The sequence below is a fragment of the Pongo pygmaeus genome, chromosome 15, assembly GCF_028885625.2.
Source record: "Pongo pygmaeus isolate AG05252 chromosome 15, NHGRI_mPonPyg2-v2.0_pri, whole genome shotgun sequence".
Classification (NCBI taxonomy): Eukaryota; Metazoa; Chordata; class Mammalia; order Primates; family Hominidae; genus Pongo; species Pongo pygmaeus.
The window spans coordinates 17,010,363-17,032,071 of NC_072388.2; the positions used below are offsets into that span (position 1 = coordinate 17,010,363).

The 21,709-nt window shown below is 36.2% G+C and overlaps 1 protein-coding gene across 1 annotated transcript in view; it reads left to right on the forward strand.

Annotated features, from left to right (window-relative positions):
* The first annotated feature begins 242 nt into the window (after positions 1–242).
* The window catches only part of LOC129013196 (rootletin-like), a 66,686-nt gene continuing 45,219 nt past the window's right edge, over positions 243–21,709 (forward strand). Inside the window, 3 exon segments of the mRNA XM_063652118.1 lie at positions 243–341; positions 1,268–1,427; positions 21,066–21,123. The gene's annotated coding sequence lies outside the window, so the exon portion shown is untranslated.

The window sequence follows — 21,709 nt, forward strand, 5'->3', positions numbered from 1 at the left end:
GAAGGCAACCACACAAGAGCCCGGAATGGCCTGACGCCCCCTCTGCATGCTTTATATATGAGGTTATGCAAATGAGGTTCCTGGACTACATATCTGATTGGATGAGAGAAAACCTCTAGTCCTATTCTGATTGGACTTTATTTTCATGCTGTGATTGGTTGTCCTAAGACTTGCTCTCATCCAATCAGAATCGAAGCTGGGAGCTCAGCTTAGAGAACAGGAAGTGGGAGCCACATACCCCGAGCTGGAGGCTTGAGCCTGTGGGACCTAGGCTCGCCTCACTGCGGTTGGTGGAGGTGACAGAGGTTGGAGCTTGGCCAGCATGGTAGAAAGGTGGCAGGGTAGGTGAGCTATCCAGGGATGCACTACCCTGAATAGGAGCACTATCAAGGTCACATTCCCTGTGGGGGTGTGGGGGACGTGGGTTGGTGGAGTTGGCGGGGGCTACACTGCCTGGTGGTGGGGGTGATTGTGTGTGCTACAGGGGGCTGACCGCCAGCTGGGGGGAGGGTTAGGGGTGCTATTAGCTCCTGCACTGTCATGGCAGGGGGGCGGGTTGGGGGCACTATCTGGGCTGTCACTACCCCCAGCAAGGTCTGGTCGTGGGCACTATCCCTGGCTGCAGTGCTGGGGGCAATGGGGCAGTTTGGGGGCACTATCAGGTTTACGTGCCCTGTGGCATGCCGGTGGGGGCGCACTATTGGGGGTTGCACTGTACTGCTGCTTCTGGCAGCGGGCTACGGACGTGGCAGAGATAGCTGTGGCCTCCAAGGAAGGGGCCGTCCTCCTCTTCCGAGACTCTAGATTCTAGAGGGCAACCTCTGTTTGCTCGTGCTGGAGCGTGGCAGGCGCGCAATGTTTCCTTGGGAATCCTGAGCACAGTAAGGCCCCCACACCCGCCGTGCTTCCCCGGCCTGCACCCTCTCACTGTGTTGCAGAGACAATCTGGGACCCCTGGGCACGGAGTAGCGGGCACCACGGGGGAACAGGGCCCTGTGGGTGGAGGCATCAGAAACAGGAACTGGCGCTTGGTTGGAGAGAGCTGGCTGGGTCTGAATTTCTGCTGCTTCTGCTCACCAAGGAGTGCAGCCAGGGTAGACCCAGCAGTTCCTGGCCAGCTGGACCTAGCCAGGGGCCGGTTTTGGCAAAGGCAGTCACACCCGCCCCAGTTCCCAGTTGTGCGTTTGCTGAAACCAGCCCCTGCCACCCAGTGGCCAGCATGACAAGGTGAGCCTCTAACATTACCACTCTCTGCATCCTGTTCTAGGCACGTCTGGCTTTTACCACCCAGATGCTTCGAGCTAGGAGATGGAAGAGTCATCTGTTGCACGCTGGAGGCTGGAGCCTGCAGATGGCATGGTTCTGTGGCTCGCCTCGCTGCAGTTGGTGGCAGAGACAGACTGCAACTTGACCGGAGTGGTGGAGAGGTAGGAGAGTGTCTGCGGGGGCCAGGTGGTAGGAGGCTTGTAGGGTGGGCCAGTGCATTGAGGGCAACAGCAGCGGTGGTCGTGTTGGCATTGGCGTTAGTGGTGGCAGCAGCAGCAAGTCTTGGATCCGAGAAGTGAGAGTGGGAATGCTGTGGAGCCCGCCGGGCCCAGCCCGGCCTGAAGTGGGGAGGCAGCTGCGGGTGCTGTACCGCGGGCCTAGGTGGCAGCAGTGGAGGCCCAGCCAGGGCAAGGAGGAGTCCTGCTCCTTCTCCTGCAGAATCTGGAGGTGCCCTCCTCCTGCTGGTGCCTGGGTCAGGTGTGAGTGGCAACATTGTCTTATTCTTAACCAAATTTAGGGGGTGACTATTGGTGTATCTTTTAGCTTGGTTTTGTTGTGAAAAGCCTTGAAATATTTTCAAATTTCATAAATCGGGAGGGGAAATAAGGTATCATAATAATTCTAATTCCCGCACCTGTTCTTCCTTTCTTTCAGTCTGTTTTTTCTTCTTCTAATCATCATCATCTTGTTCCTCTTCATTTTCTTATGCTGCTGCTTCTATTTCTTGTTTATATTCTTGTTTCTCCTCCTCTTGTTTTCATTATCCTAAGCAATGGCCTTAACAAGCAACAAACTAAAACTGAGTTAAACACAAACTACTTGTCACCGAGTTGTATTCTTAAAATAATCAGTCCATTACTATGCTTTAGAGATGAGGAAAAACATTGATTGCATAATTATTTGGTTACTTGAATAGCTATGCTTTCATGATCCTGTTAGTATGTTGTAAGTAGTTATTAAAGGAATCAAAAATGAAGCATCAAATAAAATATTGCTAGCAAACAGCCACTACATCTCTCTCACATAGTCTGGAGCTATGCAAGAGTCAGAGGGGTAACTAGTTCCAATTTATGAGATCATTAAGTGAACTGTATTCCTTTCATTTTATTTCTCTGCCACTATTTTCAAGAGTATTGTCATCTGCATGAGCAAATCTGGTTCATCACATTTTTGCAACAGGAAAAGGAAGGGAGGATCATGTGGATAATGTTTTAAGGCCAAGATTCACAACCAAAACAAAGTCTTCATTGACTTTTGCCTTCAAGAACCTGCAGTGTTGAGCCCTTTTTTATTTCTGGTATTACTACCTTTGGTATGAAATCTTTTTTTTTAGTGATTACTCTAGAAGTTTATGCATTTTAATGACTACTTGAAAGAAACAATCTATATTGTATCATTTTTCAAGCCCACAGAAATGCATAAGGTCTGTAATTTTGACACTTTCTATTTTTAAGGTTATGAGCATGTAAAATACTGTTGATATGTGTAAGGATATGTAAAAATGCCACTAGATAGCTTCTATTGAAGAGATAGTGTCTAAATTTTTGTCCAGAGTGGATTGGTTGCAGTTTCTTAGGTGTGTTTCTCAATACATTGCCTCAATGTTTTAAAGCATATAGAAATATTAATACTATTTAACCTCATATAGTCCTTTGTAGGTTGTTTAATATTTCTACAGACTAAAGATATCACAGCCTCCATTAATATTCAGTAATATTAATAAAATTTGGGATATATACCGTTAGAATCCAACAAATCCAGAGAAAAATTGTTAAATTATATAGCCGTAGAGCAGGAAATGAAACCCAGGTTCCAAGCTCTAAGGGGCCCACGAGCTACCACACAAGTGAATCAGTGACAGGCATAGAGTCAGCAGAATTACAGGATGGTTAAAAGAGAGAGCTATGGAGTCTTACACTAGGTGAACATAAAATTTTAAACTGCATGGTGCCTCAGTTTATCTGTCTTTACAATAAAGATAGTACTAAGTTTTTCTTTTTCTTCTTAGTTGTCTGAATTACTTTCCTAGTCTGTCTTGTTGCCACTCTCGATGCCCACATGAGAGGACCTGAGATAATTTCTAACAGCCTGAGACTCCATGGGAAAAACAGAAGGTGCCACAGACCCTCTTTTAAGAGAAACCTCTTTTCCTCATGGAATCCCAAGAACTGTAAGCAGACAGGTCCCTCTCAAAATCTAAGGCTCCACTGTTTGGCCTTGTATTACCTGATCTTTTTCGATTTGTGTGGGCATAAGAAATTAGTAGGGAGGAGGAGAGATACAAAGAAAATTGTGGATATGAAGATGTGTTTATGTTAGAAATGTTATGAAGAAATGTTACATGAGAAAGGATCTTGTATGGCAAATTCTTGTCCTAAAGTAGAATGACTAATTATTTAGGAAATAGGGAAAGATAGGACAAGTCAGAAAGTTCAAGCATGTCATAGAGAGTCTCCCTCTGTCATCCAGGTCGGTGTGCAGTGGCATGATCTTGACTCACTGCAACTTCCACCTCCTAGGTTCAAGCCATTCTCTTCCCTCAGCCTCCTCAGTAGCTGGATTACAGGTACCTGCCACTACGCCCAGGTAATTTTTTGTGTTTTTAGTAGAGAGAGTTCAGCATGTTGGCCAGGCTCGTTTCGAACTCCTGACCTCAAGTAATCCAAACAGCCTCAGCCTCTCAAAGTGCTAGGATCCCAGGTGTGAGGCACCATGCCGAGCCTTATCTATGATTTTATTTCGGCTTTCTTTCTCCTTAGTCTAGTTAAAGCCTGTCAATTTTGATTTTTTTTTCAAAACCCCCCAGCTCTTTGTTCCATTGACTGTTTGTATTTTTTTGTATTTTGTATTTTGTATTTCTATTTGTAAAATTTCTGTTCTAATCTTTCTGATATTCTTTCTACTAATTTTAACATTTGATTTTTTTGTTTTTCTCATTACTTGAGGTGTACTGTCAGGTTGGCTGTTTGAGATCTTTTTTCTTTTCTGATGTAGGCGTTTATAGCTATGCACTTTTCCTCTTACAACTGCTTTTGCTGCATCCCACAGGTTTTGTTATGTTGTTTCTATTTTTATTTATTTCAATAAATTTTTAATTTCTTTTTTATTTCTTTATTCATTGTTCATGAACATGTATTTTAATTTCCATATGTTTGTACAGTTTTTAAAGTTCCTCCTGTTACTGATTTCTCGTACTATTCCACTGTGATCAGAAAAGATGCTTGGTATGAATTCAGTTTTTAAAAAGGGCTGTGACTTGTTATTTGGCCTAACACATAGTCTGTCCTGGAAAATAATCCATGTGCTACTCAGTAGAATGTGCATTGTGCAGTTGCAGAGTGGAAAGCTGTGTAAATGTTAGGTCCGTTCAGTAGAGATTACAGTTTAACTGATGATTTTTTGTCGTCTGGATGATCTGTTCATTGATGATAGTGGAGTGTTGATTATAGTTGAGTTTTGAGGTACTCTATTATTGTATTGCAGTCCATCTGTCCTTTAAGGTCTGTTAATATTTGCTTCTGTGTTTAGGTGCTTGAGTGTTGGTTGCATTTGCACTTATAATTGTGATACTGCTGTATTGATTTCTTTCTCATTATATAATTATCTTTCTATTTTATCTAACGTAAGTATAGCTACTCTTGCTTTTTTGTTTCCATTTGTATGGGATATCTTTTACCATCCCTTCATTTTCAGTCTATGTATGTCTTTATAGGTGAACTGAGTTTCTTGTAGGCAGTATATAGTTGGATCTTGTCTTTAAATCCATTCAGCTACTCTGTCATAATTGGAGAATTTAATTCATTTATATTCAAGATTATTACTAACAGGTAAAAACATACTACTGCCACTTTTACTTGTTTTCTGGTCGTTTTGCTACTCTCTTTTTTCTTTTGTTATTTCTCTCTTCATTTCTTCCTCTTTCTCTTCTCTCTCTCCTTCGTTCTTTCTTCCTTTCCTTTCCTCCCTCCTTCCCTTTTTTCCTGTCTGTATTTATAGTGAGGTAATTTTCTCTGGGAGTGTGATTTAATTTCTTGCTTTTTACGTGTCTATTATTTTTAGGGTGTCTGTTACTGAATTTTGTTTCCTGATTACCATGAGGCTAAAGAATATCATTGTAACAAGTGATTTTAAACTGAAGAAAACTTAAGTTTGATTGCAAAGAACAAAAAAGAGAGAAACAAAGATCTATAAACATTTATTACCCCATAACTCTATCCCCCCCAACACACGCACACACATTTTGACATTTGGATCTCTTCAATAACTTTTTATATTGCCTCCCAATTTAAAAATTGTTGGGTTATTATTATTTTAATAATTTTTTATTTTAGCCTTTTGTTATTGTTAATTGCTATGTGCACCATTGTTCAATAATGTCTTAATTTGTTCTAATAAATACATATGATGTGTGTGTATATGTATATATACACACACACACACATATACACACACAAATTTCTTAATGGCATGGGCATTTTTTCACCATTGTTTTTCCAGCCTCTAGTTCCTATTGCCTAGCGAATAGAACACTTACACTAAATGCTTGTCAGATGAGTAAAAGAGCTCTTTAAAGTGAGAAGATCTTAACACATTGCCATATGTAATTTGTTTGGAAAGAATTTTCCAATGATTTAACTCATTTTTTTCCTTGTTAAACTTCTATTTTTAGATTGGGGTACATGTGTAAGATATGCAGATTTGTTACATAAGTAAACGTGCATTATTGGGGTTGATTGTACAGATTATTTCATCACCCAGGTATTAAGCCTAGTATCCATTAGTTATGTTTCCTGCTTCTCTCCCTCCCCCAGCCCTCCACTCTCTGATAGGCCCCAGTGTGTATTGTTCCTCTCTATGTGTCCGTATCCTCATCATTTAGCTTCCAATTAAAAGTGAGAACATGCAGTATTTGGTTTTCTGTTCCTGCTTTAGTTTGCTTAGAATAATGACCTCCAACTCCATCCATGTCCCTGCAAAGGACATTATCACATTTTTTTTTTTTTTGTGGCTGCATGGTATTCCATGGTGTATATGTACCACCACGTTTTCTTTATCCAGTCTATCATTGATGGGCATATGGATTAATTCCATGTATTTGCTATTGTGAATAGTGCTGTGAGGAACATATGCATGCATGTGTCTTCGCAATAGAACAATTTATAATCCTTTAGGCATATACCCATTAATGGGATTGCTGTGTCGAATGGTAATTCTGTCTTTAGGTCTTTGAGGAATTACCACACTGTCTTCCACAATGGTTGAATTAATTTACACTCCCACCAACCGTGTAAAGTGTTCCCTTTTCCCCACAATCTCACAAGCATCTGCTTTTTAACTTTTTAGTAATAGCCATTCTTACTGGCATGAGTTGGCATCTTACTGTGGTTTTGATTTACATTTCTCTAATGATCAGCGATGTTGAACTTTTTTAATATGCTTGTTGACCACATGTATGTCATCTTTTGAGAAGTGTCTCTTCATGTCCTTTGCCCACTTTTTAATGGCCTTGTTTTTTTCTTGTAAATTTGGTTAAGTTACTTGTAGATGCTGGATGTTAGACTTTTGTCAGAGGCATATTTTGCCAAAATTTTATCCATCTGTAGGTATCTGTTTCTTCTGGTGATAGTTTATTTTTCTTTTTGCTGTGCAGAAGCTCTTTAATTTAATCAGATCCCATTTGTCAACTTTTGCTTTTGTCATAATTGCTTTTGGTGTTTTTATCGTGAAATCTTTGCCCATGCCTATGTTCTAAGTAGTATAGCCTAGGTGGTCTTCCAAAGTTTTTACAGTCCACAAACCACTGCCCAAGGAAATCAGAGATGACACAAACAAATATGAAAAACGTTCCATGTTCATGGATAAGAAGAATCAATATTGTTAAAATGGCCATACTGCCCAAAACAATTTATAGACTCAATGCTATTCCCATTATACTACTACTGACCACCTTCACAGAACTAGAAAAATCTGCTTTAAAATTCATATGGAACCATAAAAAAGCCCAAATAGCCAAGGCAATCCTAAGCAAAAAGAACAAAGCTGGAGGCATCACACTACTCAACTTCGAACTATATTACAGGACTACAGTAAGCCAGACAGCATGGTTTTTGTACAAGAACAGACACATAAACCAGAGGAACAGAATAGAGAACTTGGAAATAACACCATACATCTACAAACATGTGATCTTTGACAAACCAGATGAAACCAAGTAATGGGGAAAGGTCTCCCTATTAAATAATCGATGCTGGGATATGAGGCTAGCCACATAGAAAATTGAAACTGACCCCTTCTTTACATCATATACAAAAAATTGACTCAAGATGAATTAAAGATTTAAATGTAAATTTATCTCATTTTGATAGTTTCTTGTGCATAAAAAATTTAGTATCTCTTCAATGTGCTATATCCATCTGCTTGTATTTGTGATTATACTTCTATTGACTCAATCTCAGAAAAATTGTTCTGTGTCCAACAAAGGCAGTAAGATGGATGGATGATTTAGTTCATACCTTCGTTTTCCCTGTCTCGAGGTCACTGTCCTATACTATCTGATGTTCACTGTCTGAAGACCATTGATATGTATATTTTATCAAAAATTTCTTAGTTTATTTAAGGCAAGAGTACAAACCTAGTCCTTATTATGCCATGTGTCTGCAATAAGTTCCAGTGTTATAAAAACATATGAATTCTAATGTGAATACCAGCCAAAGTAGACTTCACAGGAAAAACAGTACAAAAGAGAAAGACAAACATTTTATAATGATAAAATAATTGATTCATTTAAAAGACAAAACAATTTGAAATGCATATGCTCTTAATAATATAACTTCAAATTATATAAAGTAAAATTTTACATAGCTAAAAAAGAACAGACAAATTCATAATCTAAAGATTTCAAGTGGGGTTTATACCAGGGATGCAGGGATGGTTTAACATACACAAGTCATAAATGTGTACATCACATAAACATAATTAAAAACAAAAATTATGTGATCATCTCAGACACAGAAAAAGCATTTGGCAAAATTCAGAATCCCTTTATGGTTAAAATTCTCAGCAAAATTGGCATAGAAGGTGCGTACCTCAAGGTGATACAAGCCATCTATAACAAACCCACAACCAACATCATACTGAACAGGGCAATTTTAAAAGCATTCCCCATGAGAATATGATGCCCACTTACCACATCTATTAACCATAGTTCTGGAAGTCCTAGCCAGAGCAATCAGACAAAAGAAAGAAATAAAGGGCATCCAAGTCAGTAAAGAGGAGGTCAAACTGTCACTGATTTCCAGTGATGTAATTGTGTATCTATATAACTCTAAAGACTCATCTAAAGAGCTCCTAGATCTGATAAATTCAGTTAAGTTTCAGGACACAAAAAATCAATATATACAAATCATTAGCATTGCTATACACCAACAACAACCAACCCGAGAATCAAATCAAGAACTTAATCCCTTTTACAACAACTGCAAACTGCAACTGTATCTCTTAGGAACATACAAAGCCAAGGAGGTGAAAGATCTCTTCAAGGAAAACTGCAAAACACTGCTGAGATATCACTGACGAAAGAAACAAATAGATAACACATCTCATGCTAATGGACGGGTAGAATCATTATTGTGAAAATGACCATATTGTCCAAAGCAATATACAGATTCAATGTAATTCTCATCAAAATACCATCATCAGTCTTCACAAAACTAGAAAAAAAATCCCCAAATTCGTATAGAACCAAAAAAAGAGCCTGCCTAGCCAAAGCAAGACCAAACAAAAATAATAAATCTGGATGTATCACATTACCCGACTTCAAACTATTTTACAAGACTATCCTTACCAAAACAACATCGTACTGGTATAAAAATAGGTACATAGACCTATGAAACAGAATAGAGAACCCAGAAATGAAACCAAACACTTAGCAGCCAACGGATCTTCAACAAAGCAAACAAAAACATAAAGTTTGGAAAAGACATATTCCATATGGTAATGGAATATTTGGAAAGCCACATGAAGAAGATTGAAACTGAATTCTCATCTCTCATCTTATACAAAAATCCACTCAAGATGGATCGAAGACTTAAATCTAAGATCATAAACCATAAAAATTCTACAAGCTAACATTGGAAAAAACAGTGAAAACATCGGCTTGGTTCTTCATGACCAGGAAACCAAAATCAAACACAACAAAAACAAAGATAAATAGATTGAACATAATTAGACTAAAAAGCTTCTGCACACCAAAAGAAATAATCATCAAACAGACAACATGTACAGTAGGAGAAAATTTTTGCAATCTATACATCTGACAAAGACTCATATCAAGAATCCACAAGGAACTCAAACAAATCAGCAAGACAAAAAAAAAAATTCCATCAAAAAGTGGGCTAAGGACATGAATAGAAAATTCTTAAGATATACAAATGGTCAACAAATATATGAAAAGACACTCAGCATCACTAATTATCAGGGAAATGCAAGTTAAAAACACAATGAGATACCACCTTATTCTTGCAAGAATGGCCATACTTTGAAAATCAAAATATAATAGATATTGACATGGATGTGGTGAAAAGGGAACACTTTTGCATTAATGGTGGGAATGTAAACTAGTATAACCACTGTGGAAAACAGTATGGAGGTTCCTTAGAGAACTAAAAGTAGAACCTCCATTTGATCCAGCAATCCCACTACTGGGTATCTACCTAGAGGAAAAGATGTCATATGAAGAAGACACGCACGTGCATGTTTATAACAGCACAGTTCGCAATTGTAAAAATATGGAACCAATCGAAATGCCCATCAACCAATGAATAGGTAAAATGTGGCATGGAATACTACCCAGCCATAAAAAGAAATAAAATAATAGGCTGGGCACAGTAGCTCATGCCTGTAATCCCAGCACTTTGGGAGACCGAAGCAGGAGGATCATCTGAGGTCAGGAGTTCAAGACCAGCCCGGTCAACATGGTGAAACCCCGTCTCTACTAAATATACAAAAATTAGCTGGGCGTGGCGGCAGACACCTGTAAGACCAGCTACTCAGGAGGCTGAGGCAGGAGAATCACTTGAAACTGGGAGGCAGAGGTTGCAGTGAGCCGAGATCGTGCCATTATGCTCCAGCTTGGGCAACAAGAGTGAAACTTTGTCTCCAAAAAAGAAAAGAAAAGAAAAGAAAAAAATATGAAATAATGGCATTTGCAGCAACCTGCATTATTCTAAGTGAAGTAACTCGGGAGTGGAAAATCATACAATTGCATGTTCTTACTTATAAATGGGAGCTAAGCTATGAGGACACAAAATTCTAAGAATGATGTAATGGACTTTGGGGACTTGAAGGGAAGGGTGGTAGGAGGGTGAAGGAGACTGCACATTGTGTACAGTGTACACTGCTTGGGTGATGGGTGCATCAAAATCTCAGAAACCATTACTAAATAACTTAATCATGTAACCAAAAACCACCTCTTCCCTTTAAAAACTATTAAAATAAAATAAAGACAATTTAACATCTTTCCATCACCACTTGATCAAATGAATAAGATATGAGTATGAAAAAAGAAGAGTTAAAAAATAAAACAGAAATAAATATTTGACATTTATAACCAATTAACAAAATATATATATTTTTCAATTGGTAAATATTACCAAACATTTAACAAGATAGAATATATGATGAGTTTTACATCGTCTCAATATATTTGAACTTTTTATATCATAGAAAGTACATTCTCTGATCACGAAGCATATTAAGTTAGAAATAAATAAAAATGAGACACTTAGAAAAACACAAGCTATCTAGGAAATAAACCATACACCTCTGTACATTCTGTAATTAATGCTGTTTTAAAAATTCCTTATATTGGTGTGTGTATATGTGTTTTGTTATTAGATTTACCATGTGTCAAACAAATATATTAATCTTTCACAGAAAAATTTTTCTTTGTATTTTTCTCTGTCCTTAATTTCTACTTTTATATTTGCTCTTGCCATTCTTCTTCTTCCTTTAGTTTTAATGTAATCTGTTTTTGTAGCTTATTGTGGATGTTTAGATAATTGATTTTGCATTATCTTTTTTAGGATCAATACACCAGACTGTAAATATTTTTAAATACTACTATGCTTGCATCCCACAAATTGTGATATATAGTAGTATCATTATTTTTCAGTATGAAGGGTTTTCCAACTTCCCTGTGAATTTTTTATTTGATTCAAGTACAACTTTAAGAGAATGCCTTGAAGGAACACAACGTCTGAGTCTTTTAAGGAAAAAGACAATGATAAACAATTATAGTATAATGCTACAGTTGGGGACTTTTGATACATACTGATTATTGGTATTATGAAGTCACCTTTTCTGTAAGTTGGAAATTACGCCAAAATGAAAATTTTAAATTCAGTAAGGCTTTTACTCTATTACAAAAACACTTACATCAGGAACTCAAGGATAATACAACTTTAAAAAACTTATGTAAACATGTCATATTAAAAGATTAAGGAAGAAGGATTATACAGTTACCTCCACAGTTTTAAATACACTAAAAAATAAATATTTACTCCAAATTTTAATAATAATTCTTAGAAACCATAAGATTGAAAGTTCTTGTTTGGGTAGAGCACATCTATGAGAAATATATTGTATATTATGTTTAAAGCAAAACATTAGAAAGATATCTTTTATTTTGGAAACTAGGATGCCTGTTATAATTAATTTTAAATGCAAAATTTGAGATGATTTTCAATAAAATAAGAGCAATAAAACTAGAAAATACATGAAAAAGTGAATATCAAGCAGAAAGAATCTAGATTCTTATGTATTGAAGAAGTCATAATGATATGGTTAAGATAAAAAGAACTAGGCCGGGCATAGTGGCTCAAGCCTGTAATCTCAGCACTTTGGGAGGCCGAGGCAGGTGGATCATGAGGTCATGAGTTCAAGACTAGCTTGGCCAAGATAGTGAAACCTTGTCTTTACTAAAAATACAAAAATTAGCCAGGCATGATGGTGGGTGCTTGTAATCCCATCTACTCTGGATGCTGAGGCAGAGAACTGCTTGGACCCGGGAGGCAGAGGTTGCAGTGAGCCGAGATCACGCCACTGCACTCCACCTGGGGCAACAGAGCCAGGCTCTGTCTCAAAAAAAAAAAAAAAAAAAGAACTAATAAGAATGTATAGAACATGGTTAATTGTAAGGTCAGCATAAAACAAATAACATCTTTCTTATACATTATCAAAAGAAAAATGAAAATTATATAAGAAATTCATTTTACAGAGGATATTTATGTCTACATGCAAATGGCCTAGGAATAAATTAGGAATAAATATATTGGAATATGGAATATAATCTATTAAAATTTGATGAACTATGTAAAAGAAAAAAATTAGAGAATTGCTTTTAATGTGTGGCATAAGTCAATATTTAAAGACCTCAATTTTTTCCAGTCTCTCTCTCTTTTTTTTTTTTTTCTCGCCAGGCTAGCCTGCAGTGGCACCATCTCAGCTCACTGCAACCTCTGCCTCCCGGGTTCAAGCGATTCTCCTGCCTCATCCTCCCGAGTAGCTAGGACTACAGGCACGTGCCACCACACCCAGCTAATTTTTGTATTTTTAGTAGATCCACCATTTGGCCAGGATTGTTTCAAACTTCTGACTTCAAGTGATCCTCCTGTCTCAGCCTCCCAAATTGCTGGGATCATAGGCATGAGCCTCCATGCCTGGCCTTTACTATTAATTCACATCAATATCAGTCTGTTCCATCTAGGATACTTTTGGAAACCTAGTAATTTCTTTCTAAAGTTTATATGGAAGACTAGATGGGTGGAAGTGGGAATTACAAAGAAACATTTAAAAAGAGTAAAATGTTTTACCGATTTAAGGATCCGTGCCTATACTTACAGAAATATGATATTTATCTAAACATATGATAACCATGTTAATTCAAACCAGACAATAATGATGGAATACCAAAATTAAATAATGAAAGAGGAGGACTAATTATATGCACTATAGTTCAGATTTTGTTAAATTTGGTCTTCTTTTTTTTTTTTTTTTTTTTGAGACAGAGTCTCGCTCTGTCACCCAGGCTAGGGTGCAGTGGTGCCATCTCGGCTCACTGTAAGCGCCACCCCCCGGGTTCACACCATTCTCCTGCCTTAGCCTCCCGAGCAGCTGGGACTACAGGTGCCCGCCACACGCCTGGCTAATTTTTTGTATTTTTAGTAGAGATGGGGTTTCATGGTGTTAGCCGGGATGGTCTCGAACTCCTGACCTTGTGATCCACCCGTCTCGGCCTCCCAAAGTGCTGGGATTACAGGCGTGAGCCACTGCTTCCAGCCAAATTTGGTCTTTCAAATCAATGATATTATTCAATATTATTTATACCACACAGATGTAAGTGCTGTATTATGCTGAAATATTTAAGCATTTGTTTTTGTGCCCCCAGTCAAATGATCACAGATCACAGATCACATACATCTATGATATGTATATAGTAATGAGAATCTTACATCCCTGAGATAATTACTTGTTGATTTAATTTCTGCTATTTTCTGTTACTAGATACACTGCATTTATGTTTTTAAATAGAATTCACCTTGTGTGTGTAGTGCATACACATGTGAGGTGTGCACACACACACATACACATATGCCCTCATATGTGTGCATAAGCATACTCAGGTACACTTATTTTTGAGGTTATGCTAGTTTTATATGAGTAATTTCTAGGTTTTTTTGTGTTTTTGTTTTGAATCAATTTATATATTAAGGAAATTATGCATTCTTTCTTTTCCTTTCTGAACTATGAGTTCTGGGCCCAGGGACTTTATTAGAGGAATTCTTTGATGAAATTCTTTGATAACCTTCTCATTAATTATTTGTATGACAAATATTTTAGTATTGATTTCTTCTAGAGTCAGTTTTGAATATCTCAGACCACACATTTTAAAAAATGATTTGAGATTGGCACTTCATTTTTGGTGTATATTATGTCATTAATTATAATTCCTGTTTTTCTCCTGAGTTTTCCATATCCTGTTTATATCATTGTACTTTTTGAGTAGCTAAATATATTTTTAAAAATATTCTCATGCCATAGAAGAAAGAGCCTAAACACCTTTTGTGTGATCCATATCACTAGTTAGAATAAAGATCAAATAAAGACAATTTTAAATGCTATTAAGTTTTGATCAAATATTATTTCTCCACACCAAAATACCAAGTGAATGATGTGAAGTGTAAACCAACCATCTGCTATGTTTCATGTTATTGTAATACACTTGTTTCCTTCAGCATAATGTTAGCAAAAATTGTGTGTGCAGTCATCAGATAAATTTTCTGGGCTTGATTTCCTTCCAGATGTAATTTTATGATCATCCATTTTCCAGTTTCCTATGAAATTCACTCATTTAGTAAGAATTTAGTGAATATCTTCTGTGTACACTGCTTTGTACTGAAATTGGTGATTTAAAAAGAGGTGAAAATGTGTTCTTTATTAATACTTTCTGGGAACATTCATTGTACATGTGCATCAAAGACATGCACATAGGAAGAATCTGCAACAATTTAATTGACATACAATATGAACTATAAAAATGTGTGATACAGAAAATGGGTCTAAAATAACAAACTAGCCCTACAGGAAATAAATTAGAAAGACAATGAGAATCTGTACTTGAACTGGCCATTGAATAATAAGTAAATTTTAAGAGCCAACAGGAATAGAAAGACAATTGGAAAACTAGGTATATGAAAATAATATTTTTTGAAAACCTCTTTTGTGTTTTTATTCCGTTAAAATTTTAGTATGTTGGTGCGAGATAAATCTAAGAGATTACCATAGAATAGTAAATATGTGCTATAGACCTTAATGGTTTTCTAAAAGCAGAAGTTTATTATATGGTTTAAGTCTGTATTGATTCAGAAAAATAATGCATTATTTTTATATTTAATTTCCCTGCTGAGTCATTTGGCCTTCTTTTTAGAAATACATATGGGTTATTCACATTATATCAACCACATGTATAGACAATTGAAGAAAACTGTAAACAAAAAAAATTGCTCTGATCCTCACATAATTTATATTCTAGAAACAAAAGATACAATTTAATAAACAAGTCAGATAATATGCATTTTATGACAGGAGACATTATCTATGTCAGAGGTTCATAAACAATCCGCTGGATATGACCACGGCATGCCAATATATGTATTGTGGAAATATCATAATGTCGTAACCGAGCGAGTTGTAGAGAAACGCCACGCTGTGAGACGATTTCAGGAGTCCTTTATTATCCGGCAACCGAGAGACCGCTAGTGCTCAAAATTGTCTTGGCCCCAGAGAAGGGGCTAGATTTTCTTTCATACTTTGGTTTAGAAAGGGGAGGGGGAGCTTAGCTGAAGCAATCTTACAGAAGTAAAACAGGCAAAAAAGTCAAAAGGACAAATGGTTACGGGAAAACAAACAGTTCCAGGTGCAGGGGCTTTAAATCCATCACAAGGTGATAGATGTGGGGGCTTTGGGTTCTATCAACCGGGCGAATTCCTGGGAACTGCAGATATAGCGTGCCACAGTATCTTATCAGCTAATTGAGTTCTTTGATGTTCTGGGAGTCAGTTTGCACAAGTTAAGTCCTTGAGGAAGGGGGTTGGGTAAGAGGCTGCAAGTGAAGGAGCCAAAATGGAGTTTGTCTGGCTCTCTCAGCTAAGGGAGAGTCAATTCAGGTTAAAACAAGGTAGGATAGCACAATAAGACCTTCCGTGTGAAAAAGAATTGAAAGGAATCCTGGACTCAAACGAATATGTAAAAAGTTTTTATAGAATGTTAAGCAGGAAATGATTGTGATTTGAAATAACAGGTTATAGGTGGGAATGGAAAGAGTAAATAGACCAAGGAATCATTTGAGAGAAACATACTTCCTGATGTTGTATTTATGCTGCAAGGGAACAGAGAAAAGGTACAAATGATTAGTTTTCAAATTTTTGGCTTAAAAATTTGTTAACCCAGTGCCTGATACAGGGGGTATTAGTTAACACTAACTGCTTTGGTTGCCAGGTAAAGAAACTCTACTTTGTCAGGAAAAGGCAGGAGTCAATGAGCTATGATCCATGGCCAAATTGATCTTGCCATCTGTTTCTGTAAATCAAGTTTCATTGCAACACAGCCATATCCATCACTGGAGCTTAATAGTTGCACTCAAACCTTACGTTCCATAAAACGTAAAATATTTGCAATCTAGCCCTTTACAGAAGATGCTTACTGACCTTGGGCTAAAACAGAACAGTAAAATTCATCAGTGTTCAACATCTTTTCAGGTGTTCAGACAGTGTTATCCGGACTCTGCCTCCGCATCTTTCAGTTCTGCCTCAACATCGGCTTCTGCTTCAGTAGGCTCAGAAGGTGCTTCATGAGACAGCAACATTACCCTATCCATTTAGAATCCAGAAGGAGTAAACTTGGTCCAAAAATTTTAGCTAAGTTCGTGGAAGTCACTGTCTGTACTGAGGTCTGGATTTCATGGCATCTGTGGAGTTAGAGGTGGAATAAAGTCATTTGGACTGAGGATTTGGAGTCTCCAAAGGAAAAGCATGGTACTATTATTACCCACACCTGATGTCCAGCATACTGGAAACATAGGAGAAGCATAAGGTCTTGAAAGAGAAAAAAAATACTTAATTTTAGTCATAATGAGTTAAAAAGATACAGTAATTAAAAAAATGAATACTCATGCAAAACATATGAGCTAGATAAAGTTTTGGTCTTTGGAGAATTTTATCTATATTGACTCTATTGTCTCTCACAATGCTGCTGTGAAATATGTATCTCCATTTATCAGATGAGAAAATTGAGGGAAACTGAAGATATTCAGAAATAATAGCAACCAACTAGTACTATTTATTTACTATTTGCTAAATAATTTCCTAAATAAATTTTTAAAGTAATTATCTTTCCTGGCAATGCATAATTATTGAGAAGTCACTGTTACAAGCATCAAATGCCTAGCTATGTACAAAAAGGCAAAGTTTCTGCCATCTGGGAAATCATGCTACTATGACATAATAGTAAGCAGGCAGAAAAAGTTGGCTTTCAATACTTAAATACCATCAGCAAAGTATGACGGGAGGCCTTCATTTTAAATGAATGCTGTATGTTTAGCCCAACTCCCTCTAAACATAACTGGTATATGAATTGATATCATACTAGATATTTCTGTTTTTGAGTCTCAGCATAATTTTGAGTGGAGAAAAAATATACATACATCTTTATCTGCGGTGAGATCCTCCCTCTATGTAAAGAAAATTGAAATAGAATTGTGTTGTTTCAGAAAAGCAAGATTAAATTTATTTTGTTTAATAAATGTAAATTATTTACTTATTGAAAGTAGGTAAGGGGAAGATCATGATCACAGTTAGTGATTATTGAGTCCTTGAAAAATACCAAATAGTCTTCACTTAAATCATCTTTAGATTAACTGGCGTTATTATAAACCTGTTTTACCAGCATAGAAATTCTTGCGGTCAGCTGGCTGTTAATGCACCATATGCCGTGTAGGCAGGATTTGAACCCAGTGAGATACAGCTAGAGCAGCATGCTTCTACTCACTACACCATGATGCCTCCATAGAACCCCGTGGTTTCATTGGTGCTGCTTGTTCTCTTGTCTCAACTGTGAAAACATCTGAGACTCTGCAGTTGACTCAGAGAAGTAGAAAGGAAATTGCAGCCCCTTTCCTGATAATATCAGGGATAGGAAAGTAACTGCAAACATTGAACACAATTTTAAGAGTAAGAAATGCTTGGACTCACTGTTTCCTGAATCGCATAGTGCAGAATATGAATTCAGGCAGTGGCTGACTTTGTCCTCCAACTGTATAAACAAGGCAGTAGACTCCAGGAGGGAATCTGAGATAAGTTTTTTAATTTTTTTTAGTTATTAGTTTTGTAACCTGTGACACCTGGAGGTGCAGTTTCTGTGGTCCTCTTTAACTCCAAACGGATTATGGAGCAAGTTGATAAATAGTCCATCACCTAGAAAACAGTTACGAAGAACAGGCCTCAGAAAACAACTTCATTAATGTCTATGTTTTTGGAAAGGAAATTCTCCCTTATGCTTTTCACAGTTATAGAAATCTCAGGCACAGAAAAGCCTTTTCATAAGTATTAGCATATACATTTCTTTAAAATAATGAGAATGTTTTAAATGTTACAAAGAAAATATAAGGAGACATAATAGTTACATTTCAATAATACACTTATGTACAAAGTAGTAAAGATCGTATGTTGTAATACATGGGAATCATATGTTGTAATAGATGGGAAATAGTAATTTGGTTCAAAGTATTTGGAGCATGTTCATTAATCTAGATTAATACATTGTATATTTAATTTAGATAGAAATAACATTTTTATTTTATAATTATATAAGAACATAGCTATTTTTCAAATTTATACATTATTTACTTAGAATCTGAAACTAAAATTTGGTTTTAACTGTATCGTCACCTTAGTTTTTCTTTTCGGAGATATGTAGTTTAGGTCAGCTTAGTAATATCCAGAATTTACACGTGTGAAATTTAGGAGGATTTTAAGATATATCGATATTGTCAAGAAAGTATTCAATAAATGATAAATTAATGAAAATTAATGATAAAATAATACTAACAATAATCATGGAAAACATTGATCTTATTATCCTTGAAATAGCAAAGAATTGGCACAATGATGGGTTTTTTTAGATTAAATTATCTAAATAATTGCTTCAGTCTTCTATTGTACTTTCCCAAACTAGATTCTTAGGACTTTATGATGTGTGGTAGTTAAGAGTACACAGAATGGAAGAAATAACATCCAGTAAGTTGTTTGCTTAACATACTTACCACAGTTCTCACTTATAAGCTAATTTAAGCAATCTTTTTTAGGTATGCATGTTCTAAGCTAAATCTAACATGGTTTTATTTTCTGATCTCAAAGAAGATAAATCTTAATTCTACTGAAGATATTGTTATCAATATCACTGTCTCATAAGCTTGCTAATATTTAGATATTGTGATACATACATACATACATACATATTTGATAAAATATAGGAGTAGAGATACCTAGAAATAGATCTACCTTTTTAAATAAGGCTTTAGCTCATGGCAACTTGAGCACAAAGAAAGCATGACTATAGTATCCATAGTAATAATACACAGGAGTAATCCTACTTCATTGAAGTACATTTATGAAAGGATAGCATTGTACCACAATAAAAGTCATAAATTTTAATGATACTGGTGAATGGATTTGTTGGAGAAAAGAAGTAAAATGATATTCAATATGTGAGAATCATTTAACACCCAAAATTTTATTTTTTCCGCTAACTTCTATGAAACTTTCTATTGTTTTTTTCTGGGATTTGACTTCTCCATTTGGCGAGCTGTCATTTTGACAGGGGTTAACACCAAAGGTCATCTTTCTGGAGGGCCATTTTACTAGAAAGCTTGAAGACAGCTGTGGTGGGATTTCCTTTATATTAAACCCAGTTTAGAGGAGAATGCAGAGTCCCCAGGTATACTGTTAAAGCAGGGCATTTCAAAGTAACATCTTGCTTGGTTGCCACTTTGAACTGCTATATCTTTATATTGTTGAAGCAGTATTTTTCCCTCCACCATTAAAGGTATTAATTAAGTGCTTGAGAAGCACTTGTAACACAAAGCACTTCTGCTCCTACTATCATTTATTTAGTTTTAGCTTTCAAAACATAGAGAAATAACTGTTGTTTTATCTTTATATAACAGCACTTTAAAATGTTTATTTTTATGCTGTTCCTAAATAATGTCATAAAGTCATCTCTATTAGAGATCCTTCTGCTTATTTCAAACATCAAAAATTATCCATATGTGCTGAATATTTTTCACACTATATGAAAGCTTCAGGTTTTCCTTACAATTTTTCCCAATCTAGAATTTTGAATGTACACGGTTTAAGTAGCCCAGACCTTTGGTACCCTGATATAGATGAATTAATCATCAACAACTAATACATATTTTATATAGTTTGAATTTTATTAATTTGTATAATGAAGGGAACTTCAGCCTGTTGTATTCCAGGGGAAATCAATCATCTTATGTACAGTGTTTACTTCCCAGCTTTGCAACTATGGTGACTGGAAATGATAAAGTAGTTCCCAGAATTTCAGTGTTAATTACGGTATAGTACATCATTGGGACCCTTGTTTTAGAAAAAAACTTTTCAAGATTTGTATTACATTGCCATCTACTTCAAATGCAGTTTAATTGTATAAGAAACACATTGTTTTTACAATTTTGATTTTGAGTATTTTCCTACTAAACTATATCAAAGATATTTAATGTTTTCAAAACACGTTTTTGTAAACGTGTTTTGAAAGAATAAATGATCTATTATATTCTAATAAATGCTTTAAAATTGTTTTAGATCTAGGATATTGTAGCTGTTATTGTGATACTCTGTCAGTTTTCCTCTTTGGGGCCTCCAAGAAAACCATTTCCCAGTTTATGAGGAAAACCATTTACAGCTTCATCACTCAATTAGGAATTGCCCTCAACCACAGGAAACTGCATAGTCAAGAGTATGCCCATTGTGTGGATGCATCCTGAGGTCCATTGTTGTCCTATGGTGGGAATATCAAAGTTGAACTCTTATAACTCAATTTGGAACAATGTGAAGGCTCATTTTAAGTCCAGAGCTGTTTATAGAAGCAGCAGAATCCTCCATTGTCACCTTATTGTTTGGCAGCTTCCCCCTCTGTCTAATCCTGCATTTCTCTCTTCTTTACAGGTGTGTATCTCAAGAGCACTCCACAACAAAGATTCTGCCTGCAATCCTCCACTTCAAGGTCTGTTCCGGGAAACCTGTGTAACACAGTTATGCATAGAGTGGTCTTAGGAAGCTGACTTTAACATGAAAATTTAGAGTTGGATCTTTTGCCGACATATTGAATATTCATAAGAGCATATGATACATTTGTCTACCATAAACATGTCATTTCAAAAAACCCTTAAAGTTGCTTGTAGGACATCATTTTAAAACTAGTGTGTAGGAATATTTCATATCAGTTATTCAGTCTTCTTAATATCTGAATCCAAATTAATCTTCCATTTTGCTTTTATTTATAAATAATATGATTTATTGTCAGATTCAATAATTTATATTTTCATTTATTCTAAAGTAGGAAATGCCAGCATAAAAATAAATTATTTGAAACAAATCACATTGTTGTCCCATTTTCCCATTACTCACGTGTAGAAGATATTGTTTTTAACAAAAACAGTAAGAGAAACAGAAACTACCCTTTATTAACTGATGCTTACTGGAAGCTTTAGAAGGATTTTATTTAACTTTCAGTCAAGTTTTTCATGGACATTTTTGTTATTGACAAATAATTTTAATTTATCAAATCCTTACAGCAAATTATAGGTGCC